General features: G+C 45.2%; 1 protein-coding gene across 1 annotated transcript in view; it reads right to left on the bottom strand.

Moving 5' to 3' along the window:
• Positions 1-22,490, bottom strand: part of LOC123751778 (titin homolog) — a 43,125-nt gene that overhangs the window by 17,207 nt on the left and 3,428 nt on the right. The window lies entirely within an intron of this gene.

Raw genomic sequence — 22,490 nt, forward strand, 5'->3', positions numbered from 1 at the left:
TATAAGTCGTTGAAGCAAACTCGATTCAAAGTTTTAAATGTAAATGTGATAAAAGCGGGAGAAATGCGTCATTGGATTACTCTAAGAACGATGGGAAGGCGGGGCCAGGAGCGTAGCTCGACCCATCAAGCACACCTGGGCAGGGACACTACACACAGTAGTCCCTCGCCAGATTCCATTATGAAAGGTGGACCAGAATCGACAGCCATAATCAATCCAGCGCTCCGAGCCTCTCTCCTCTCACAACAAAACGGGTTTATGTACATCAGAAACTTGTCCAAAGATTTCTGTGTGATGAAAGCGGCCGCCCGATGAATACTCAACTGCTGAATTGACTCACAGATCAATCTTTCAACTATGCATGCTAAATGATGGTGGGGCAACGCGCCCTCGTGTCAACTGGGACATTATACCAGATCGTTGTTGACTAAGCTCTTTCTCTGCGCCCTTATGTAAAGTGGATATAAAAGTGTTTTTTGGTGTATCATTTACTGAGGCAGGTTGCATGCTGTTTTGTAACTTCCTTTTGCAGCTGTTTAATTTTGTTATTAAATTATTATTTATGTTTTTATTATTTGTATTATTATAATCATCTGTTTAGTTTAATTAAAATCTAATTAACCATCTGTTCATCTATTAATACTGATAAAAACACCTCATTCAAAAGATGTTTAAAACAAAAAAATAAATTATTGCATTAATTATAATAAAAACTAGATCATGTATATGCTCATTATTAAATAGAAAATAAAGTAGACTTCCTTCAAACGTTTTTTGCTAGAACGTAATATAAGCATATTACATAGGAATTAAAGAAAGAACAGAACGCCTATTGGCTTATATGAGGCACCTCCTGTTTACATACACCCAAACTCATTTATATATATGTCTGTCCTTCGCTTGAAACAATCAAGTAATCCCACGTCTATTATATTCGCCGGTAATGGGTATACGATAGATCACTCGCCCTGTTATAAAACCAGTATTTACCCAGGTTTTTCCTGCTTCTAAACTTATCCAATTTATATCAATTGTTTCATGTTCTGTTTTGTATATATATAATTAACAACTTATTACCGATTTTAACCCTAAATATAATCCCTCTCTAATCACGTTAAAGCAACAACAGTCTGAATTAATTACCGCCATACGTCTTTCATGACACTATTCAATCAACGTAAATTTACAGCAATTATCCACGGAATCCCTAACTGACTAAGTTAAAGCAACAATAGTTTACATTGATTATCAACAGAAACAATAGGGAATGAACGCAAGTTTACATTAATTGCTCAGTGAATCCTCCCCTGGCAATGTTTAGCAACAACAGTCAACATCAATTAAAGAGGGAATCCCTTCCTGACAACGATGGGCTGCAGTAGTCTTCAACAGTTCATCAATTAGTGCGGAAAAGGCCAACAACTCCCTGACCAAAGGTATTCCATGGATGAAAGCAAGGTACACACACAGACACATGGTACACATACAGACACAAGGTATACATACAGACACAAGGTACGCGCGCGCACACACGGTACGCGCACACACACGGTACGCGCACACACACGGTACGCGCACACACACACACACACACACACACACACACACACACACACACACACACACACACACACACACATGTAGTGAAGAAAAACGTGAAGCAACAGCCACTATATCCCTCCACATTTTTAACACCAGATATAACAAGGAAAAAGTGGGTCTGGAGTCATTATATTAGACGACCGGTCGTTGCCTTGGCGAGGCCCAAGAGCTGAAGCTCGGTAAGGTAATATTATTGACGCAGCAGCCAGGACAAATCATCGCAAAACACGTACCCGCGATGCCTCACCCGCAATAACCGCAATACCCGCCCGTCAGAGCAAAGCCTTTGAAAAATAACCTAAAGTGTAATTCGCGCGGAGAAAGATGGCTTTAATAACTTTCTCTCGCCCTTGTGCCTTGGTCACAAAGAAAGGTGGTGGGTGAAACACACAGAAGTAAAGAAAGCAGGATATTGGTGATGTTTAATGGTTATAAAACAAGGAATAATTAAAACTAGATAATAGACTTATGACGTGCCTCCACCCATTAATCCCCACCCTGCAAACTATCATATAAGTCATCCCCTAAACTATCTAACTATCCCATACCGACAAAAATACCATTTACGTCTTAATTAAGAAGGTAAACAATCTTCCTGATGCATCATAAAGTAATATTTAATACCCACTGCATATATGAGCCATCATATATAAAAATAAATATTAATATACATTTTAAAATTAAACCTGTTTAAATTAAACAGGTTTTATATGCAATGTTGAAGTAAAATGTTGACTCTATGGCTTTATTAGAATATATATATATATCTTTTTGTCCACTTTCCTTAATGAGAATATAATAAAGAACATCTGGCAAAATGTTGAAATTAATAATTTGATCAAAAACATTAAAATGTGATGTTTTGTCAGTGCTATGTAAGGGGCAACAAAAAATAAAATTTGTATTTTAATCAAAAAAACTTCCCCAGATGTACATGTCTATATGTTGATTACAAATTATGGATGGAACAAAAAATGATAATAAATTCATATTTAAACTAATTGTTTAAATATACTGTATGTTAATTACTGTCTTTATTATTATAATTTATTATTATCATTATTTTTGTTTTATTTGTATTATTATTATTATTATTATTATTATTATTATTATTATTATTCTAATGTAATTTCTGAGAGTATATTTCAGAAAATATTGAGAAAAATGAGAAAGCTAAAATGCGATTGTCATTCCTCATCATGCTGGTAACGACCATTCCTCATCATGCTGGTAACGGCCATTCCTCATCATGCTGGTAACGACCATTCCTCATCATGTTGGTAACGACCATTCCTCATCATGCTGGTAACGACCATTCCTCATCATGCTGGTAACGGCCATTCCTCATCATGTTGGTAAGGGCCATTCCTCATCATGCGGGTAACGACCATTCCTCATCATGTTGGTAACGACCATTCCTCATCATGCTGGTAACGACCATTCCTCATCATGCGGGTAACGACCATTCCTCATCATGCGGGTAACGACCATTCCTCATCATGCTGGTAACGACCATTCCTCATCATGCGGGTAACGACCATTCCTCATCATGCTGGTAACGACCATTCCTCATCATGCGGGTAACGACCATTCCTCATCATGCGGGTAACGACCATTCCTCATCATGCGGGTAACGACCATTCCTCATCATGCTGGAAAACACAATTGCTCATCATTGCGAAAATGTTCATTAGTTGTCACGTTGATAATAACCATTGCTCATGAGGTAAGTTAATGGACCTTTGCTCATCTGAATGTTTTCATATAAACATTCGACATGAGTTCATTAAGTAATTTGCATTTTAAGTCTGACAATGTAACTTTTATAATAACACAAGCAAATAAAATATTAAATAATTATTTAACAGTTACAATTTGCCACGTTACGTTAATACTGTGTACTAATTATTCTAATCTTTATATACTTAGCCACTTTTTTTTAATTAGGATTTTATTATCTGTGTATATATGTAGCCTGTGCAAATTATGTAAGTTATTGTTATTATAAAGAGATATAAATTACTTGTGGCTGTTTCATCGACCCATCCAAAGTGTTACCCTCCAAACACACACCGAAACTACGACGTTGGTACAACGTTCGAACAAGTTTTAACACCTAACCAGTTATAACAACCAATATAGCAAGTTGTAACAACGTTCTAATACGTCATAAACACGTTAAGCCAAGATGTAACAACTTTATTACAAGTTGTAACAAGCGGAAAATAGAGACAGTTTCGGTTTGTGTTTCCAGGGTAGTACTTTAGTGACTCTTGTGGACTTTTACACAAACAAAAGCCAGTGTTTTGTTCTGTTTTGTAGGCTCAAAACTATAAACAAAAATGCATCCTGACGTAACCTATTATAGGCCTAATATAAATAATGCTTGGTTAATATATGCAATATTAGGCCTAATATGTGCAATCTTAGGCCTAATATATGCAATCTTAGGCCTAATATGTGCAATATTAGGCTTATTCAATCCCTGGTCATACGCCATCTTAGACCTAATAATGTACATATATGTACTAAACTAGGCCTAGGAAATGCTAATTGGGTTCTTATGCTAATTGCGAAGTGCTAATTAGGTTAGGAAATGCTAATTACCTTCTTACTCTGCCCTTCACAATATATATATATATATATATATATATATATATATATATATATATATATATATATATATATATATATATATATATATATATATATATATATATATATATATATATATAGAACGAAACGGAACTTAATTTGATCCATAAATCCACTTCAATTGTCATATCCTTCCTATCCCAACATGTGCTGTAGGGACCACCTGTCTATCCCTACATGTACTGTTGGGATAGGAAGCTTCCTATCCCTACACAAAGGGGATCTAGCTTTACTTGACTCCTCACGACGTCATCAACTCTACCTAGTCTTAACTAGGACTAGTCATCAAGGGTCGTGCCAGAGCTAATTGGGTTAAGCTTTGGTTATGCGAACTAAATCTCACAACCCTGAAGGACAGAAGAAACAAGAGAGGATATGATCACAATATACGAGATACTAAAAGAGAATAGAGAAGATGAAGAAGGATAGTATCTAAGAATTTAAAGAAAGTAAAACTACAGAACACAAATGGAAGCTGGAAACCCAAATGACTTAAAGAATTTAAGGAAACACTCATCCCCAGTACGAGTGGAATAGCTTGAGAGAAGAAGTTGGGGAAGCCACCTCCTTCCACAATTTTAAGGCCAGATTCGTCAAGGAATTCGAACGCCAGAATAGTGAAGATCTAGACCTCACTGCCACTAGTTATTGACAGGTAAGTGTTAAGATAATGCAATACTGTAGTGTTAAGATAATGCAATACTGTAGTGTTAAGATAATGCAATACTGTAGTGTTAAGATAATGCAATACTGTAGTGTTAAGATAATGCAATACTGTAGTGTTAAGATAATGCAATACTGTAGTGTTAAGATAATGCAATACTGTAGTGTTAAGATAATGCAATACTGTAGTGTTAAGATAATGCAATACTGTAGTGTTAAGATAATGCAATACTGAAGTGTTAAGATAATGCAATACTGTAGTGTTAAGTATTATAGACTGTGGGTTGGTTGGTGTTGTCGTCGTCGATCCTTCTCTATGGACAACCCAACCCACAACTCGGCAGAGTGCTTATACTAGGAGATCACCCTTGGCGCTTCTGGCTCTTGGAGAGGGGCTCAACGTCACACGTTTAGGGGATGCGGCTCCAACACTTAGCCTCGTTGTCACGTGCACACACCCACTCGAGCCGCTGTGACTCCCCACTCTCTCCTTATGAGATATGATCTCCTCAATCCCCTAGGACTTACTAGTATTACCTCTTACCCTGTCCACAGCAGTGGTTCTTGGCTCTTTCTCTCTCTCTCTCCTTCTTCACTACTTCCTGGGAAGCCTCACTAGGACAAGGGCAAACACCAGCAAATTGTGACACATTTACTGAACAAAGCACATACACGATACATACACACATATAATAATAATGAATCCTATACTCTATAATATCACAATCAGGTTGCACTCCAATACCATCAGAACTCTATTATCAGCTTATCAAGTGGTATCCTATCTCCTGGTTCACCACCTGATACTATTAACCTCCTCAAGTTGGTCAAGCCTACATACACTGTTGCACCATCAGCAAGATAACATATATATACAGAAAATCAGCATTTGAATGCAATAACATATACCAGTATAAATGTTCATTGATACTTCAGTATAAAAACTCCTTGACGTAAGAATGCCAACAGTCACTCACCTCTCACTGCGTCTTGCACGCTAATGACAACCAAACACTATCAACTCCCTATAAGTAATCCACCAGAACTTCCCCTTCCACCTCTGGAAGTTCACTACCCTAATATCCTTAGGTTCTTCCGGGCTTCACTACCAGGATCCTCTGCAGCTCCTCCAGGCTGCTATCATGAAGTTTCCTTGAGTAACTACGGTGCTTCACCCTTCTGCTAGATTCCTCCACAGCTCTCTTGGCTGCTACACCACCTCTACAGAAGCACGTGACACTCCTCTTCACTGCTGCTTCTCCTCACAGCTCGAGGTCCTCTGCTCCACTACCTTGGAGTCTCATCAGCTACATCATCTGCTGGCTTCGAAGTTCTCAGCAACTTCTTCCCCAAAAGACAAACCTGCAACCCATCGACACTCCAATAAAATGTTCCCCTTTAACACATAAACAAAAATAACCGCACAATATGCTTGCCTCAAACCTCTATCTGTCCTCTACATACAGTGAGAGTGGACTCCCCCGTTTTGGGCGGGTCCATACTCCACCTCGCCTGGCGGCGGTCCTCACTCGCTGGGAGGGTCTTCCTCCATCCGGAGCCAGGCTCCCTCAGTCGTCCGCCAGCGCTCAGAGGGGACGGACGTCGCTCCGTGCTCCTCCCTCTTCACTCTCCTATTTCAGGCTTTCTGCCTTATTAAAACATGTCTAACCTATAAATAAACATTGCTACGGTCGCTGGGCACACGACCAACTACAAGTGATCACTATGAACTGGCGTATATCGTGCTTACCACAGATTAATTGGTCGAGGGCGCTTTCCCTCTGACGGCGTCTGGTCAGGGCGCTCCACACAGCCCACAATAATGCTTCTGGGCGATTTAATATCTGCACGTCGACCAGGACTTGAGACCACAACGTTCCCAGCTCGATTCCACAGCTGGTACGCCTGCACACTTCTCTTCTCTTAGAGATATATCACTAGGGGATCCCTTCTGGCGGGAGCTCAACGGAGCGCGGCTTCCCCCTGCGATGTCTGGCACTCAAGTGAGGTCAAGGTCCTCCAGAAGCGAGCCTCACGCCTCCAGCAAAATGTCCACATCTCCTAGCCCGTCATTTATCTATTTTCTTCTGCATTGCGCATAATCTCAAACTGTTACACATATCCAACCAACTATTTTACGTATGCGTTATCACCTCAATACTTGCTAGACCTTCTAGTTTGGTCAGGCTTGCTGAATAACTTCAAGAAGGGAGACTCGTTTCTCCTGCAGGCTGAGATCATAACACTCCCCTCCCCTTATTTTTGAGAGTTATTCCAGTGGCAAAGCTCGGGATAATACATCCGCCACCACACTGTCTCGTTCTTCACCCCATATACTCTCTTAGGAGTCTACAATTAATTCGTTGCACCTTGCAACATCTGGCTCACAACTCTCCAGAAACACGATCTTCTCATAAACGATTTGACTTCTCTGGCACCTCTTGGCTAGGCTGTCCTCCCTGGACGCCTGCACTCCATCGGTCCACTCTACTTATTGTCTCCACCCTCCGTTTCCTCGTCTTCTTCTCTTCACGTCCAGAGTCAGACATCTGCTGTCTGTACCTCCTCTGTCGTCTTCACACTTCCATCTGCTGCCGTTATACTTTCGTCTCCTGTCATCATACTTCACCCCCTCGTCTTCACCGACGCTCCTCCTTTTCGTCTCCTTATTTATCTGAGACCTCATCCTGTTCGACTCCCACCGAGTCCTCGGCTTTCCTCTATTCCTCCATGCTTGTATCATCTTCCTCTTCCCACACTTTTTACCTCTATACAACTCCATTTCTTCTCCTTCAACTCTTCTTCGTTCCCTAAAAGTTTCTTCGGGAACTGTATTACATCCAACTGCACTCGACCGTACACGTCGCCTTGCCTCTCCCAGAGTGCTCGTAAGCATCTCTCCACACATACTGTCTCTTCTCCTTTTATTTTCTCGGCTATTACTCTTCTTCATTATCTCTACTCTACGTTTTCTGTGAAACATGTCAACTCTTGACATCTCAAACAACTTAACCCTACTACCCAAATGCCTCTGTGCTCGTGGACAACTTGACGCTCTACTCTTGTCCTCTGTATGTCCACATCCTTCCTCATTCCTACTCAGCACAGTTGCATTCGCCTTCCGACTCTTAATTTCAGCAGTCTGGGCTCTACTCAGGTCCGCTCTCTTCACATGATTCTTCTTCGGCTGGGCCATCTTCACTTTTGACCTCACCGAGACTTCATTTTCCTGGGCTGGACCTTCATCAAACCGCCATGATATATCTACATCGATATCTTCCACTGGCTGAATCGACACTGTCTCACCTTCTCCAGTGTCTTCCTCGTCGGCCACTTCTGCCTTCGTCACTACCGAGACAGGGTACTCAATGGCTTGGCGGTCTCCTGACGCATCTCCTCGGATGTCAGTCAGGTTCACACTCTCAGGTGTCCCACACGTGCTGTGGCCTTCTGGGCACTCCTCTGGCACAGTCTCCGCTATGACTCTTGGCAACACCTTTGTCCCGCACAAGTCATTTCCCAGGATCACTTGGACTCCTGGAATAGGTATGTCGGGGCATACTCCCAACATCACCTCTGCCGACACATATTCCGACCTTAGCTGGACAGTACAAATGGGCATGTCACTCTCCGACAATAACCCATATACTTTCATCTTCCCACTGCCAGCTAACCGTCGATCATTCCCAATCAGGCTTCTCGCAATCAAGCTCTGATTAGCTCCGGTATCTCTTAAGATACCAACTTCTACCTCAGGTTGGCCTCTTATACTGATCCAACCTTTACTCATGAACGGCCTATACCTCTCGTTCACTAAATTCGCTCTCTGTGGTTTGTCTCGGAACACATTAGTATATTTACTTCCGGGGTCACACATGGCCAGGGTCACAACTCTCTTGCCCTGTCTACAATCTCGCATCACGTGACCCAATCCGTTACAATTGTAACATCTCATCTGGGAAAAATCTCTTCTATATGTACCAAAGCGGCTCTGACTTTGTCCACTCGCATGAGAGTTCCTCGAGGCAGGTACACTACCTGCACTCTGTGGGGCTTTACTGGACTCTCGATTTCCCGGATAACGATTAGCTTCTCGTTTGGCTCCTCCATCCTCACTTTCAGACGAAGTGCGCGACCTACTCTTCTGAGTTTTAGGGTACTTACTTTTATCTGCCCATTTATCAAAATTTTTCTCATCCCAGACTCTTCTGGGCCTCTCGTAATTTCTTCCTCCCCAGACTCCATTGGATCTGCCATTGCTGCGTCTCGCCTCGCTTCTCACTCTGTTCTCCCTTAAGCTCTTGTATGCTTCAGTAATCATATCCGCCCTATCTGCGGCATCTTTCACCTCCATTATCCCTGCTTCTTGGATCTTGAACTTTGTTTCGGGATGCATCATCTCCAAGAACTTCTCCATGACCATCAGTTGCTTCAGGTCAGCGTAAGATCCAACTCCAGCAGCCTCAATCCACTTCTGGAATCGTCTTTCCAGATCTCTTGCTGTCTCAGCAAACGTACACGCTCCAACTTTGATCATTTCTCTGAAGCGCTTCCTATAAGCCTCTGAGGTTAACTGAAACGAGCGCAATATGCTGCTCTTTACTGTGGCGTAATCCTGGCACTCTTCCAGTGACAATTGGGTGTATGCCTCCCTGGCTGCACCGGTCAATCTTAACTGGACCAGCTGGGCCCATTCCTCCTGTGGCCACTCCTTGATGCTGGCTACTTTTTCAAAGTGCTCGAAAAAGCTCTCTGCCTCTTCGGGAACAAACAAGGGAATGTCCTTCTCCCTAACCCTAACATCTGGTGGGTGTGATACCTGGGTGGTGCTCTCTGGCAACCCATGTTCAATCCTTTGCTCAGCCAAGGTTCTATTCGCTTCTATCTGCATTTGTTTTGTTCTCTCTTTTTCTTTTTCGACTTGGGCTTTTTCTTTTTCGACCTGGGCTTTTTCTTTTTCTTGTTCCAACTCCAGTTCTCTTACTCTGGTTTTCTCTTTTTCTACTTCCAACCTGGTTTTCTCTTTTTCTACTTCCAACCTGGTTTTCTCTTTTTCTACTTCCAGCCTGGTTTTCTCTTTTTCCTTCTCGGCTTCATTTTTCATCTGGAGTTCTAATTTCATCTTTTCCAGCTGGAACTGTCTCTCCTCACGCTGTTGTTGGATCTGGAGCTCTAACTGGAATCTCTCCAAGCTCCTATTTCGGCTACTCCTACTACTGCGGCTACTCTTGCTGCTCCTACTCGATCCCTGGGATCTCACTTCATCCTGCCCATCATCCTCCTTTCCACTTTCCGCTCCTTTTTGGGCTCCTTGCTCTGCCGCTTCATTTTTGGCTCTTAACTGCCTCAGTATCTCATCCTTCATCCCAGCTATTTTAGATGCTTTCAACCTGATGCCACATTTTTCTGCTATCTGTTTCAATTGATCCCTCGTGCAACCTTCCAAGTCCTCAGGCTTGCCTGACTCCACAAATGCTTGCACCTTATCCATCTTTGTCCTGTGAGTCTTCCCAAGAGAGAGAGTATACACCTGCGGTCACACAGTTTATCTCAGCAGGGGTGTACAAATCCACTCTTGGACAGGGTGTGGGTGTGTCAGTTCACTCTCCCGGACACAGGCCCCCAATTTATTATAGACTGTGGGTTGGTTGGTGTTGTCGTCGTCGATCCTTCTCTATGGACAACCCAACCCACAACTCGGCAGAGTGCTTATACTAGGAGATCACCCTTGGCGCTTCTGGCTCTTGGAGAGGGGCTCAACGTCACACGTTTAGGGGATGCGGCTCCAACACTTAGCCTCGTTGTCACGTGCACACACCCACTCGAGCCGCTGTGACTCCCCACTCTCTCCTTATGAGATATGATCTCCTCAATCCCCTAGGACTTACTAGTATTACCTCTTACCCTGTCCACAGCAGTGGTTCTTGGCTCTTTCTCTCTCTCTCTCCTTCTTCACTACTTCCTGGGAAGCCTCACTAGGACAAGGGCAAACACCAGCAAATTGTGACACATTTACTGAACAAAGCACATACACGATACATACACACATATAATAATAATGAATCCTATACTCTATAATATCACAATCAGGTTGCACTCCAATACCATCAGAACTCTATTATCAGCTTATCAAGTGGTATCCTATCTCCTGGTTCACCACCTGATACTATTAACCTCCTCAAGTTGGTCAAGCCTACATACACTGTTGCACCATCAGCAAGATAACATATATATACAGAAAATCAGCATTTGAATGCAATAACATATACCAGTATAAATGTTCATTGATACTTCAGTATAAAAACTCCTTGACGTAAGAATGCCAACAGTCACTCACCTCTCACTGCGTCTTGCACGCTAATGACAACCAAACACTATCAACTCCCTATAAGTAATCCACCAGAACTTCCCCTTCCACCTCTGGAAGTTCACTACCCTAATATCCTTAGGTTCTTCCGGGCTTCACTACCAGGATCCTCTGCAGCTCCTCCAGGCTGCTATCATGAAGTTTCCTTGAGTAACTACGGTGCTTCACCCTTCTGCTAGATTCCTCCACAGCTCTCTTGGCTGCTACACCACCTCTACAGAAGCACGTGACACTCCTCTTCACTGCTGCTTCTCCTCACAGCTCGAGGTCCTCTGCTCCACTACCTTGGAGTCTCATCAGCTACATCATCTGCTGGCTTCGAAGTTCTCAGCAACTTCTTCCCCAAAAGACAAACCTGCAACCCATCGACACTCCAATAAAATGTTCCCCTTTAACACATAAACAAAAATAACCGCACAATATGCTTGCCTCAAACCTCTATCTGTCCTCTACATACAGTGAGAGTGGACTCCCCCGTTTTGGGCGGGTCCATACTCCACCTCGCCTGGCGGCGGTCCTCACTCGCTGGGAGGGTCCGGAGCCAGGCTCCCTCAGTCGTCCGCCAGCGCTCAGAGGGGACGGACGTCGCTCCGTGCTCCTCCCTCTTCACTCTCCTATTTCAGGCTTTCTGCCTTATTAAAACATGTCTAACCTATAAATAAACATTGCTACGGTCGCTGGGCACACGACCAACTACAAGTGATCACTATGAACTGGCGTATATCGTGCTTACCACAGATTAATTGGTCGAGGGCGCTTTCCCTCTGACGGCGTCTGGTCAGGGCGCTCCACACAGCCCACAATAATGCTTCTGGGCGATTTAATATCTGCACGTCGACCAGGACTTGAGACCACAACGTTCCCAGCTCGATTCCACAGCTGGTACGCCTGCACACTTCTCTTCTCTTAGAGATATATCACTAGGGGATCCCTTCTGGCGGGAGCTCAACGGAGCGCGGCTTCCCCCTGCGATGTCTGGCACTCAAGTGAGGTCAAGGTCCTCCAGAAGCGAGCCTCACGCCTCCAGCAAAATGTCCACATCTCCTAGCCCGTCATTTATCTATTTTCTTCTGCATTGCCCATAATCTCAAACTGTTACACATATCCAACCAACTATTTTACGTATGCGTTATCACCTCAATACTTGCTAGACCTTCTAGTTTGGTCAGGCTTGCTGAATAACTTCAAGAAGGGAGACTCGTTTCTCCTGCAGGCTGAGATCATAACACTCCCCTCCCCTTATTTTTGAGAGTTATTCCAGTGGCAAAGCTCGGGATAATACATCCGCCACCACACTGTCTCGTTCTTCACCCCATATACTCTCTTAGGAGTCTACAATTAATTCGTTGCACCTTGCAACATCTGGCTCACAACTCTCCAGAAACACGATCTTCTCATAAACGATTTGACTTCTCTGGCACCTCTTGGCTAGGCTGTCCTCCCTGGACGCCTGCACTCCATCGGTCCACTCTACTTATTGTCTCCACCCTCCGTTTCCTCGTCTTCTTCTCTTCACGTCCAGAGTCAGACATCTGCTGTCTGTACCTCCTCTGTCGTCTTCACACTTCCATCTGCTGCCGTTATACTTTCGTCTCCTGTCATCATACTTCACCCCCTCGTCTTCACCGACGCTCCTCCTTTTCGTCTCCTTATTTATCTGAGACCTCATCCTGTTCGACTCCCACCGAGTCCTCGGCTTTCCTCTATTCCTCCATGCTTGTATCATCTTCCTCTTCCCACACTTTTTACCTCTATACAACTCCATTTCTTCTCCTTCAACTCTTCTTCGTTCCCTAAAAGTTTCTTCGGGAACTGTATTACATCCAACTGCACTCGACCGTACACGTCGCCTTGCCTCTCCCAGAGTGCTCGTAAGCATCTCTCCACACATACTGTCTCTTCTCCTTTCATTTTCTCGGCTATTACTCTTCTTCATTATCTCTACTCTACGTTTTCTGTGAAACATGTCAACTCTTGACATCTCAAACAACTTAACCCTACTACCCAAATGCCTCTGTGCTCGTGGACAACTTGACGCTCTACTCTTGTCCTCTGTATGTCCACATCCTTCCTCATTCCTACTCAGCACAGTTGCATTCGCCTTCCGACTCTTAATTTCAGCAGTCTGGGCTCTACTCAGGTCCGCTCTCTTCACATGATTCTTCTTCGGCTGGGCCATCTTCACTTTTGACCTCACCGAGACTTCATTTTCCTGGGCTGGACCTTCATCAAACCGCCATGATATATCTACATCGATATCTTCCACTGGCTGAATCGACACTGTCTCACCTTCTCCAGTGTCTTCCTCGTCGGCCACTTCTGCCTTCGTCACTACCGAGACAGGGTACTCAATGGCTTGGCGGTCTCCTGACGCATCTCCTCGGATGTCAGTCAGGTTCACACTCTCAGGTGTCCCACACGTGCTGTGGCCTTCTGGGCACTCCTCTGGCACAGTCTCCGCTATGACTCTTGGCAACACCTTTGTCCCGCACAAGTCATTTCCCAGGATCACTTGGACTCCTGGAATAGGTATGTCGGGGCAAACTCCCAACATCACCTCTGCCGACACATATTCCGACCTTAGCTGGACAGTACAAATGGGCATGTCACTCTCCGACAATAACCCATATACTTTCATCTTCCCACTGCCAGCTAACCGTCGATCATTCCCAATCAGGCTTCTCGCAATCAAGCTCTGATTAGCTCCGGTATCTCTTAAGATACCAACTTCTACCTCAGGTTGGCCTCTTATACTGATCCAACCTTTACTCATGAACGGCCTATACCTCTCGTTCACTAAATTCGCTCTCTGTGGTTTGTCTCGGAACACATTAGTATATTTACTTCCGGGGTCACACATGGCCAGGGTCACAACTCTCTTGCCCTGTCTACAATCTCGCATCACGTGACCCAATCCGTTACAATTGTAACATCTCATCTGGGAAAAATCTCTTCTATATGTACCAAAGCGGCTCTGACTTTGTCCACTCGCATGAGAGTTCCTCGAGGCAGGTACACTACCTGCACTCTGTGGGGCTTTACTGGACTCTCGATTTCCCGGATAACGATTAGCTTCTCGTTTGGCTCCTCCATCCTCACTTTCAGACGAAGTGCGCGACCTACTCTTCTGAGTTTTAGGGTACTTACTTTTATCTGCCCATTTATCAAAATTTTTCTCATCCCAGACTCTTCTGGGCCTCTCGTAATTTCTTCCTCCCCAGACTCCATTGGATCTGCCATTGCTGCGTCTCGCCTCGCTTCTCACTCTGTTCTCCCTTAAGCTCTTGTATGCTTCAGTAATCATATCCGCCCTATCTGCGGCATCTTTCACCTCCATTATCCCTGCTTCTTGGATCTTGAACTTTGTTTCGGGATGCATCATCTCCAAGAACTTCTCCATGACCATCAGTTGCTTCAGGTCAGCGTAAGATCCAACTCCAGCAGCCTCAATCCACTTCTGGAATCGTCTTTCCAGATCTCTTGCTGTCTCAGCAAACGTACACGCTCCAACTTTGATCATTTCTCTGAAGCGCTTCCTATAAGCCTCTGAGGTTAACTGAAACGAGCGCAATATGCTGCTCTTTACTGTGGCGTAATCCTGGCACTCTTCCAGTGACAATTGGGTGTATGCCTCCCTGGCTGCACCGGTCAATCTTAACTGGACCAGCTGGGCCCATTCCTCCTGTGGCCACTCCTTGATGCTGGCTACTTTTTCAAAGTGCTCGAAAAAGCTCTCTGCCTCTTCGGGAACAAACAAGGGAATGTCCTTCTCCCTAACCCTAACATCTGGTGGGTGTGATACCTGGGTGGTGCTCTCTGGCAACCCATGTTCAATCCTTTGCTCAGCCAAGGTTCTATTCGCTTCTATCTGCATTTGTTTTGTTCTCTCTTTTTCTTTTTCGACTTGGGCTTTTTCTTTTTCGACCTGGGCTTTTTCTTTTTCTTGTTCCAACTCCAGTTCTCTTACTCTGGTTTTCTCTTTTTCTACTTCCAACCTGGTTTTCTCTTTTTCTACTTCCAACCTGGTTTTCTCTTTTTCTACTTCCAGCCTGGTTTTCTCTTTTTCCTTCTCGGCTTCATTTTTCATCTGGAGTTCTAATTTCATCTTTTCCAGCTGGAACTGTCTCTCCTCACGCTGTTGTTGGATCTGGAGCTCTAACTGGAATCTCTCCAAGCTCCTATTTCGGCTACTCCTACTACTGCGGCTACTCTTGCTGCTCCTACTCGATCCCTGGGATCTCACTTCATCCTGCCCATCATCCTCCTTTCCACTTTCCGCTCCTTTTTGGGCTCCTTGCTCTGCCGCTTCATTTTTGGCTCTTAACTGCCTCAGTATCTCATCCTTCATCCCAGCTATTTTAGATGCTTTCAACCTGATGCCACATTTTTCTGCTATCTGTTTCAATTGATCCCTCGTGCAACCTTCCAAGTCCTCAGGCTTGCCTGACTCCACAAATGCTTGCACCTTATCCATCTTTGTCCTGTGAGTCTTCCCAAGAGAGAGAGTATACACCTGCGGTCACACAGTTTATCTCAGCAGGGGTGTACAAATCCACTCTTGGACAGGGTGTGGGTGTGTCAGTTCACTCTCCCGGACACAGGCCCCCAATTTATTATAGACTGTGGGTTGGTTGGTGTTGTCGTCGTCGATCCTTCTCTATGGACAACCCAACCCACAACTCGGCAGAGTGCTTATACTAGGAGATCACCCTTGGCGCTTCTGGCTCTTGGAGAGGGGCTCAACGTCACACGTTTAGGGGATGCGGCTCCAACACTTAGCCTCGTTGTCACGTGCACACACCCACTCGAGCCGCTGTGACTCCCCACTCTCTCCTTATGAGATATGATCTCCTCAATCCCCTAGGACTTACTAGTATTACCTCTTACCCTGTCCACAGCAGTGGTTCTTGGCTCTTTCTCTCTCTCTCTCCTTCTTCACTACTTCCTGGGAAGCCTCACTAGGACAAGGGCAAACACCAGCAAATTGTGACACATTTACTGAACAAAGCACATACACGATACATACACACATATAATAATAATGAATCCTATACTCTATAATATCACAATCAGGTTGCACTCCAATACCATCAGAACTCTATTATCAGCTTATCAAGTGGTATCCTATCTCCTGGTTCACCACCTGATACTATTAACCTCCTCAAGTTGGTCAAGCCTACATACACTGTTGCACCATCAGCAAGATAACATATATATACAGAAAATCAGCATTTGAATGCAATAACATATACCAGTATAAATGTTCATTGATACTTCAGTATAAAAACTCCTTGACGTAAGAATGCCAACAGTCACTCACCTCTCACTGCGTCTTGCACGCTAATGACAACCAAACACTATCAACTCCCTATAAGTAATCCACCAGAACTTCCCCTTCCACCTCTGGAAGTTCACTACCCTAATATCCTTAGGTTCTTCCGGGCTTCACTACCAGGATCCTCTGCAGCTCCTCCAGGCTGCTATCATGAAGTTTCCTTGAGTAACTACGGTGCTTCACCCTTCTGCTAGATTCCTCCACAGCTCTCTTGGCTGCTACACCACCTCTACAGAAGCACGTGACACTCCTCTTCACTGCTGCTTCTCCTCACAGCTCGAGGTCCTCTGCTCCACTACCTTGGAGTCTCATCAGCTACATCATCTGCTGGCTTCGAAGTTCTCAGCAACTTCTTCCCCAAAAGACAAACCTGCAACCCATCGACACTCCAATAAAATGTTCCCCTTTAACACATAAACAAAAATAACCGCACAATATGCTTGCCTCAAACCTCTATCTGTCCTCTACATACAGTGAGAGTGGACTCCCCCGTTTTGGGCGGGTCCATACTCCACCTCGCCTGGCGGCGGTCCTCACTCGCTGGGAGGGTCCGGAGCCAGGCTCCCTCAGTCGTCCGCCAGCGCTCAGAGGGGACGGACGTCGCTCCGTGCTCCTCCCTCTTCACTCTCCTATTTCAGGCTTTCTGCCTTATTAAAACATGTCTAACCTATAAATAAACATTGCTACGGTCGCTGGGCACACGACCAACTACAAGTGATCACTATGAACTGGCGTATATCGTGCTTACCACAGATTAATTGGTCGAGGGCGCTTTCCCTCTGACGGCGTCTGGTCAGGGCGCTCCACACAGCCCACAATAATGCTTCTGGGCGATTTAATATCTGCACGTCGACCAGGACTTGAGACCACAACGTTCCCAGCTCGATTCCACAGCTGGTACGCCTGCACACTTCTCTTCTCTTAGAGATATATCACTAGGGGATCCCTTCTGGCGGGAGCTCAACGGAGCGCGGCTTCCCCCTGCGATGTCTGGCACTCAAGTGAGGTCAAGGTCCTCCAGAAGCGAGCCTCACGCCTCCAGCAAAATGTCCACATCTCCTAGCCCGTCATTTATCTATTTTCTTCTGCATTGCCCATAATCTCAAACTGTTACACATATCCAACCAACTATTTTACGTATGCGTTATCACCTCAATACTTGCTAGACCTTCTAGTTTGGTCAGGCTTGCTGAATAACTTCAAGAAGGGAGACTCGTTTCTCCTGCAGGCTGAGATCATAACACTCCCCTCCCCTTATTTTTGAGAGTTATTCCAGTGGCAAAGCTCGGGATAATACATCCGCCACCACACTGTCTCGTTCTTCACCCCATATACTCTCTTAGGAGTCTACAATTAATTCGTTGCACCTTGCAACATCTGGCTCACAACTCTCCAGAAACACGATCTTCTCATAAACGATTTGACTTCTCTGGCACCTCTTGGCTAGGCTGTCCTCCCTGGACGCCTGCACTCCATCGGTCCACTCTACTTATTGTCTCCACCCTCCGTTTCCTCGTCTTCTTCTCTTCACGTCCAGAGTCAGACATCTGCTGTCTGTACCTCCTCTGTCGTCTTCACACTTCCATCTGCTGCCGTTATACTTTCGTCTCCTGTCATCATACTTCACCCCCTCGTCTTCACCGACGCTCCTCCTTTTCGTCTCCTTATTTATCTGAGACCTCATCCTGTTCGACTCCCACCGAGTCCTCGGCTTTCCTCTATTCCTCCATGCTTGTATCATCTTCCTCTTCCCACACTTTTTACCTCTATACAACTCCATTTCTTCTCCTTCAACTCTTCTTCGTTCCCTAAAAGTTTCTTCGGGAACTGTATTACATCCAACTGCACTCGACCGTACACGTCGCCTTGCCTCTCCCAGAGTGCTCGTAAGCATCTCTCCACACATACTGTCTCTTCTCCTTTCATTTTCTCGGCTATTACTCTTCTTCATTATCTCTACTCTACGTTTTCTGTGAAACATGTCAACTCTTGACATCTCAAACAACTTAACCCTACTACCCAAATGCCTCTGTGCTCGTGGACAACTTGACGCTCTACTCTTGTCCTCTGTATGTCCACATCCTTCCTCATTCCTACTCAGCACAGTTGCATTCGCCTTCCGACTCTTAATTTCAGCAGTCTGGGCTCTACTCAGGTCCGCTCTCTTCACATGATTCTTCTTCGGCTGGGCCATCTTCACTTTTGACCTCACCGAGACTTCATTTTCCTGGGCTGGACCTTCATCAAACCGCCATGATATATCTACATCGATATCTTCCACTGGCTGAATCGACACTGTCTCACCTTCTCCAGTGTCTTCCTCGTCGGCCACTTCTGCCTTCGTCACTACCGAGACAGGGTACTCAATGGCTTGGCGGTCTCCTGACGCATCTCCTCGGATGTCAGTCAGGTTCACACTCTCAGGTGTCCCACACGTGCTGTGGCCTTCTGGGCACTCCTCTGGCACAGTCTCCGCTATGACTCTTGGCAACACCTTTGTCCCGCACAAGTCATTTCCCAGGATCACTTGGACTCCTGGAATAGGTATGTCGGGGCAAACTCCCAACATCACCTCTGCCGACACATATTCCGACCTTAGCTGGACAGTACAAATGGGCATGTCACTCTCCGACAATAACCCATATACTTTCATCTTCCCACTGCCAGCTAACCGTCGATCATTCCCAATCAGGCTTCTCGCAATCAAGCTCTGATTAGCTCCGGTATCTCTTAAGATACCAACTTCTACCTCAGGTTGGCCTCTTATACTGATCCAACCTTTACTCATGAACGGCCTATACCTCTCGTTCACTAAATTCGCTCTCTGTGGTTTGTCTCGGAACACATTAGTATATTTACTTCCGGGGTCACACATGGCCAGGGTCACAACTCTCTTGCCCTGTCTACAATCTCGCATCACGTGACCCAATCCGTTACAATTGTAACATCTCATCTGGGAAAAATCTCTTCTATATGTACCAAAGCGGCTCTGACTTTGTCCACTCGCATGAGAGTTCCTCGAGGCAGGTACACTACCTGCACTCTGTGGGGCTTTACTGGACTCTCGATTTCCCGGATAACGATTAGCTTCTCGTTTGGCTCCTCCATCCTCACTTTCAGACGAAGTGCGCGACCTACTCTTCTGAGTTTTAGGGTACTTACTTTTATCTGCCCATTTATCAAAATTTTTCTCATCCCAGACTCTTCTGGGCCTCTCGTAATTTCTTCCTCCCCAGACTCCATTGGATCTGCCATTGCTGCGTCTCGCCTCGCTTCTCACTCTGTTCTCCCTTAAGCTCTTGTATGCTTCAGTAATCATATCCGCCCTATCTGCGGCATCTTTCACCTCCATTATCCCTGCTTCTTGGATCTTGAACTTTGTTTCGGGATGCATCATCTCCAAGAACTTCTCCATGACCATCAGTTGCTTCAGGTCAGCGTAAGATCCAACTCCAGCAGCCTCAATCCACTTCTGGAATCGTCTTTCCAGATCTCTTGCTGTCTCAGCAAACGTACACGCTCCAACTTTGATCATTTCTCTGAAGCGCTTCCTATAAGCCTCTGAGGTTAACTGAAACGAGCGCAATATGCTGCTCTTTACTGTGGCGTAATCCTGGCACTCTTCCAGTGACAATTGGGTGTATGCCTCCCTGGCTGCACCGGTCAATCTTAACTGGACCAGCTGGGCCCATTCCTCCTGTGGCCACTCCTTGATGCTGGCTACTTTTTCAAAGTGCTCGAAAAAGCTCTCTGCCTCTTCGGGAACAAACAAGGGAATGTCCTTCTCCCTAACCCTAACATCTGGTGGGTGTGATACCTGGGTGGTGCTCTCTGGCAACCCATGTTCAATCCTTTGCTCAGCCAAGGTTCTATTCGCTTCTATCTGCATTTGTTTTGTTCTCTCTTTTTCTTTTTCGACTTGGGCTTTTTCTTTTTCGACCTGGGCTTTTTCTTTTTCTTGTTCCAACTCCAGTTCTCTTACTCTGGTTTTCTCTTTTTCTACTTCCAACCTGGTTTTCTCTTTTTCTACTTCCAACCTGGTTTTCTCTTTTTCTACTTCCAGCCTGGTTTTCTCTTTTTCCTTCTCGGCTTCATTTTTCATCTGGAGTTCTAATTTCATCTTTTCCAGCTGGAACTGTCTCTCCTCACGCTGTTGTTGGATCTGGAGCTCTAACTGGAATCTCTCCAAGCTCCTATTTCGGCTACTCCTACTACTGCGGCTACTCTTGCTGCTCCTACTCGATCCCTGGGATCTCACTTCATCCTGCCCATCATCCTCCTTTCCACTTTCCGCTCCTTTTTGGGCTCCTTGCTCTGCCGCTTCATTTTTGGCTCTTAACTGCCTCAGTATCTCATCCTTCATCCCAGCTATTTTAGATGCTTTCAACCTGATGCCACATTTTTCTGCTATCTGTTTCAATTGATCCCTCGTGCAACCTTCCAAGTCCTCAGGCTTGCCTGACTCCACAAATGCTTGCACCTTATCCATCTTTGTCCTGTGAGTCTTCCCAAGAGAGAGAGTATACACCTGCGGTCACACAGTTTATCTCAGCAGGGGTGTACAAATCCACTCTTGGACAGGGTGTGGGTGTGTCAGTTCACTCTCCCGGACACAGGCCCCCAATTTATTATAGACTGTGGGTTGGTTGGTGTTGTCGTCGTCGATCCTTCTCTATGGACAACCCAACCCACAACTCGGCAGAGTGCTTATACTAGGAGATCACCCTTGGCGCTTCTGGCTCTTGGAGAGGGGCTCAACGTCACACGTTTAGGGGATGCGGCTCCAACACTTAGCCTCGTTGTCACGTGCACACACCCACTCGAGCCGCTGTGACTCCCCCACTCTCTCCTTATGAGATATGATCTCCTCAATCCCCTAGGACTTACTAGTATTACCTCTTACCCTGTCCACAGCAGTGGTTCTTGGCTCTTTCTCTCTCTCTCTCCTTCTTCACTACTTCCTGGGAAGCCTCACTAGGACAAGGGCAAACACCAGCAAATTGTGACACATTTACTGAAACAAAGCACATACACGATACATACACACATATAATAATAATGAATCCTATACTCTATAATATCACAATCAGGTTGCACTCCAATACCATCAGAACTCTATATCAGCTTATCAAGTGGTATCCTATCTCCTGTTCACCACCTGATACTATTAACCTCCTCAAGTTGGTCAAAGCCTACATACACTGTTGCACTATCAGCAAGATAACATATATATAGAAAATCAGCATTTGAATGCAATAACATATACCAGTATAAATGTTCATTGATACTTCAGTATAAAAAAACTCCTTGACATAAGAATGCCAACAGTCACTCACCTCTCACTGCGTCTTGCACGCTAATGACAACCAAACACTATCAACTCCCTATAGTAATCCACCAGAACTTCCCCTTCCACCTCTGGAAGTTCACCTAATATCCTTAGGTCTTCCGGGCTTCACTACCAGGATCCTCTGCAGCTCCTCCAGGCTGCTATCATGAAGTTCCTTGTAACTACGGTGCTTCACCCTTCTGTTAGGTTCTCCACAGCTCTCTTGGCTGCTACACCACCTCTACAGAAGCACGTGACACTCCTCTTCACTGCTGCTTCTCCTCACAGCTCGAGGTCCTCTGCTCCACTACCTTGGAGTCTCATCAGCTACATCATCTGCTGGCTTCGAAGTTCTCAGCAACTTCTTCCCCAAAGACAAACCTGCAACCCATCGACGTTCCAATAAAATGTTCCCCTTTAACACATAAACAAAAATAACCACACAATATGCTTGCCTCAAACCTCTATCTGCTCTACATACAGTGAGAGTGGACTCCCCCGTTTGGGAGGGTCATACTCCACCTCGCCTGGCGGCGGTC

Source organism: Procambarus clarkii, chromosome 24, assembly GCF_040958095.1.
Source record: "Procambarus clarkii isolate CNS0578487 chromosome 24, FALCON_Pclarkii_2.0, whole genome shotgun sequence".
NCBI lineage: Eukaryota > Metazoa > Arthropoda > Malacostraca > Decapoda > Cambaridae > Procambarus > Procambarus clarkii.